We start from the raw sequence: 5,446 nt of genomic DNA, 5'->3' as shown, positions 1-5,446 counted from the left end.
TAATAATCAGAGCTCTGGGAAGGATACTAGAGTTTATTTTATCTAATTTTACATTTGATGCTCTTTTGCAATATCCAAGAGGAAAGCTTCTGATTTTTTTAATGTATCCAATAAAGATAGATTTACAAACACATGGTACCTAGTTGGTCCATTACAATTGTTATAGCTATTTCTTGTTTCTCCCTCCCTATCTGTCTTCCCCCTTCCCCTCCCTTCCTTCCTCCTTTTCTCCCTCCCTCTCCCTCTCTTTTTGTGTTATACATATGTGGTAGATGACTGTGTGGGTGTATGGCCTTGTGTTTGCAAAGAGACCAGAGGAAGATATGTGATGTCGCACTTTACCACCCTCAACCTTCTTGTTTTAAGATAGACTCTCTCACTGAACCTGGATCTAGGTGGGTAGCCAGCAAACCCAGTGATATTCCCCTCTCGGCCTCCCATAGCACTGAGGTGACATGGAAGTGCATGGCCATTCCTGGATGCTTATTTGGATGCTGGGAGTTTTAACTCAGGTCCTCATGTCTGTATAAGTGCTAGTGCCTTCTGAGTCATCTCCCCAGACTCCATTGTGAATGATTCTTATGGTATCTATATTTCCACCATAATCAGTGTTTAAAGAATAGACATACAAAATGAACTTGATTCATTTTGTAAGCTATAGCTCTTCAGACAGCATAAGGGGAGGTCAGGCATGTCATTCTTGGGGCTTTTCTTCCTTAGTTAACCATCCTTGGGAACAAGTCCATTCTTCACAAGAGTGCTTCTCCAAAACCCCAGTCGTGCTCTCTTGTCTGCTTGCACTCTGATTTAGCAGTATCCTTGGTGCCATGAAATTAGGACCCAGCAGTAGGTAGAATGTGCAGCCTAAAGCATGGCTTGATGTTTTCTGCAAAGGAAATTTCACACAGACTTTAGGCAACTTTATAGGTTCCTTTTTCTACCATACTTTTCCACCCTAATTCCTTCCAACCCACCAGCATTAGGCAGGAGAGAGGAAAAGCAAGGGGAGAATGGGACTGTCAATTCATCAGACTACTTTCTGCTGATTAGGGGCACTGAATTCCTTGGGGCAATTTTAATTTTCACCATTAGGGTAACACCAGCAACCAGCAACCAGCAACCAGCAACCAGCAACCAGCAACCAGCAACCAGCAACCAGCAACCAGCAACCAGCAACCAGCAACCAGCANACCAGCAACCAGCAACCAGCAACCAGCAACCAGCAACCAGCAACCAGCAACCAGCAACCAGCAACCAGCAACCAGCAACCAGCAACCAGCAGCAGCAGCAGCAGCAGCAGCAGCTGTCATGAGGATATTAAGTATGTATGATTTGATCTTGAAATCAGTTTCTTGTGTATTAAATTTAATTTTAGAAGTATAGTATCAGAAAATTTCAAACTATACTGAATTTACAGATTAGTTACTTGAGTAGATTTTAAAGGGGCAACATAAAAAATTCTACACTGGGGAGTCTGATATCACTTCAGACTTTGCCAAGGTGTGTGAAGCCAAATGTTTGAATTTTACCGCCTGTTACCCTCCCCTGTCACCTTCGTCTGCTTACTAGTAATCTCTTTTCCATTCCCAAATATTATTTATATCATACCTGTGCATGATATAATATATATATATATATATATATATATATATATATATATATATATACACACATGTTCCTCAATGTGAAAAAAAATCAGTTGTCTTTCTGAACCCACATTATTTTGTTAATATTATAACCTCCAGTTCTATCAATTTTCCTGAAAATAAAAATTGTCTCTTATGGCAGAATAAACCTTCATTTTGGGTGTGTACTCCCCCTCTGTGTGTGTGTGTGTCTGTGTGTCTGTGTGTATGTGTCTCTGTGTGGTGTGTGTTTGTCTCTCTGTATTGGTGTCTGTGTCTGTTTTTGTCTGTTTGTCTGTCTCTGTCTGTCTCTCTGTGCATATGTGTGCAGGCTCACCCCCAATATCTGTACTTGTGAAATCCTCCTATCTTCCATTGTTCTCCTAACCACACCAGATATTTACTGCTCAGGTGCACATTTCCTCTTTCTCCTCATTTCTTTCCTTTCCTTCTCTCTCTACCTTCTATTTTTCACCTGCTTTCCCCCTGGATCATTCTTTTCTTCTCTCAATGGATTTTCTTAGGACTTGTGTTCAAAAACACAATATCCTCTTACCTCTCTAATTTTCTCTGTGATAAAAATGAATAATCTTTTTAGTGAATGTTCTCCCTTGGAAGTATGATAAGGCTGGTATTATAAATATTTAAAAGCAAATATATTTGTCTCGGTCCTATAGCATTGGTATTGTAATTATCAAAGGAATATGTTTCTTAGTATAAAAACTTTGAAAATAAAAATACTCAAGAAGAGCCTTCCAAAAGAAAATTTATAATCTCTTTACTCAGAGATAACTTTATTAATGACTTTTGTGTATCTTTCTGGAGCTGTGTGTATGCTTAACAGAAGATGATCCTTGCATTGCATAAGTTGCAATATTCTCATCTGACCTTATCTCAGTTATGGTTACCATGGTTACCATTGCTGTGATGAAACATTATGACAGGAACTTATACAGAACAGGAACCTGGAGGCAAGAGCCGATGCAGAGGCTATGGAGGGGTGTTCCTTACCTGCTTGTAAAGTTCCTGTTTCTTTGATGACTCTACCATGTGTCAAGCTAACATAAAAGTAACCAGCACCAGCCTCATATATTATAAATGCATTATGTCAGCAAACATTCCTTACAGCTGTGCTTTGAGGACAACAGTATTTCATCATACGAATTATCATGTATCGAATTATTAGCATACATTTAATCATCTCAGTAGTTAGTTTTGCACAGCTGTGACTACAATACACGAGAGGATCAGCTAAAGGAGGAAAGATGAGTTTGGCTCACGGTGTAGAGGGGTGGTGCCAGTGGTCACTCAGTCCTGTGTGGTGGTATAACACACGGGTAGTGGGAGAATGTGGAGGAGTAAGATGTTCACTTCCTGATGGACGGGAAATAGAGAGCCACAAGCCGAGCCCAGGGCCCAAGCACAACTTCCTGAAGCATTCCTCTGGTAACCACTTCCTCTTCGTAAGTAACACCCCCTAAAGTTCCCAAAACTTTAAAATAGTGCAACTGCCCGAGGACTAACTGTTCAGCTCTTGAGCTTGCAGAGATATTTTTTTTATTCAAGTGTAGAAGACTCTAAGATGGCGATGCAGTTAATGTTGGTCCATAGTTTTATTTTTTTTCTTAAGTAAATATCTAAAATTGAAATTTAGGCCAAAAAGGTAACATCTTTCAAAAACTGTTTTTGAAATACAGTTCCATAACATATGGAATATTGTAATGATATTTTCTTAGTCTTACTAATACTTTATCAGACTGTTCCCCTATCCCCAAACCCTTACTAATACAAGATGGTATTTTTAAAATACCATTGAAAATAACATACAAACAAATTATCTTACCATTGTAGTGGCCTTTATGGATTTCATAATAACTGTAAATACCTGTCAATACCCATAGCTTTCAAGGAGTTCACCTTCTTTCTTCAGGCAGAGTTCTGACCCCTGCATTGGGGATTGGGTCCGAATTTCCCAGAGTCCCGTGCATAGTTGTCACACTGTAACCACAGATACATATTCCCCTCTGCAGTTCCAGGCTTTAAGATACAGGAGGGAACCAGGCCGTTGTGCTCACCTGGCATGGACTGGCACACAGCCCAGCTTCTCAACAAATAGCAGGAAATCAGACTTTTCTGTGCAACTATTACCCCAGCTTTCAAATGTTTCCTTCAGTGGGGGAGGTGGGAGACTCAGAAGTCTCAGGAAGCTCAGAACATTAAGCTAAAATCCACGAGGTTCCTTCTCCCTAGGCTCTAGGTTCCTTCTCCAGGTGGTGGGCTCCTCTTTCAGGTTGTAGGTTCCTCCCCCAGGATATAGGCTCCTCCTCTAGGCTGTAGGCTCCTCCTCTAGGCTGTAAGCTCCTCCTCTAGGCTGTAGGCTCCTCCTCTAGGCTGTAGGCTCCTCCTCTAGGCTGTAGGCTCCTCCTCTAGGCTGTAGGCTCCTCCTCTAGGCTGTAAGCTCCTCCTCCATGCTATAGTCTCCTTCTTCAGGACACCAGTAAACCTCTGCTGTGGGAAACGGGTGTTCTTCAGTGGAGCTGCCCACAACTGCCCACAGAGCTTCAGGAATATACCTTGTGTGAGTTTTGAGAGGTCTCCCACATCTGGTTAGGGTTTCTGGTGAGCAGCTGCCTTTGAGTCACCATGCACCTGTAACTCATTCATCATCCATGCTTCTGTAAGAAATGGTAATAAAGTCATTAGTTCTCCAGGCTAGGCTTGGGCCGAATCATTATTGCCACCTGCTGTTGGTGTCCTGACTATAGTGATCGAACATTTGTTCCTGCACTGGGAAAGTCATGCAGCCATTAAAAAGAAATAAATTGATACTTACATGAACTATATCATAACTGGTTACTATCCTTTGCCCATCAACAACTAAAATCTATGCTTCTTAGCCATTTGAGCAACAGAGCAGACAACTTGTATTTCTTCTGATATGATCATCCCTCATTTGGATCTTGGGTGAAGAAGACACACTCCCAGTGTTTAAACTGAAAGTTAAGAAAAACAACCAAGAAATACAAAATTGAATTAAATAGAAAAAAACCAACAAAGTGTGTGTGTGTGTGTGTGTGTGTGTGGGGTATGTATGTGCATTTTTGTGTGTGCATGTGTGTGTATGCACCACCATGTACACATCCATGTAAAGGTCAGAGGACAACTTGTAGGAGTTGGTTTGGTTCTTTACCATGTGTGTTCTGGGACTGAACTTGGGCTTGGTGAGCTGGATGCGTTTACCCACTGAGTTACCTTGTAGGCCTCAAAACTGTTTTTAAGCAAATGATGATGTTTTAGGCATTGAGGGCTGATGCAAAGTCGTAAAATGAAGTTTGAAAAACCTTCTGAAAATGATGCCTTGATTTGTTTTTAGTTTCTGCTCTCAGCTTTCTAACTCAGCAAAGTGAGGGTTTGTGTCTAGCAGGAGGGTGGCCAGCTCTGGGACGTCCTGGATGGCTGCCAGTGAGCATGCTGTTCTGCAGATCTGGTTATGTGCTCAGTGATGAAGGACGTTTGTGACTTCTTGCTTTGGGACGGGATTAAAAGGTATGCAACGTGTGCTCTGCACCTTTAATTAAATGTTTAATCTGAGCTTATAAGGAACTGCTATTTACTTCTGTCAGTCAGATTTTAATAGATCATTAAAAATTCCATTAGCCATGATTGTTGACAGTCTGATAAAAAGTATATTTAGCAGGATGAGACCTCCCTGGAACTGAACTTTCAACTCTTCTTTGGCCTGTTTTTGTTTAGGGAGACTTTTTTTTTATTAGATATTTTCTTTATTTACATTTCAAATGCTATCCCGAAAGTTCCCTATT

Source organism: Mus pahari, chromosome 20, assembly GCF_900095145.1.
Source record: "Mus pahari chromosome 20, PAHARI_EIJ_v1.1, whole genome shotgun sequence".
Lineage (NCBI taxonomy): Eukaryota > Metazoa > Chordata > Mammalia > Rodentia > Muridae > Mus > Mus pahari.
The sequence above is the reverse complement of the archived record's forward strand: the minus strand, read 5'-3'. Positions refer to the sequence as shown.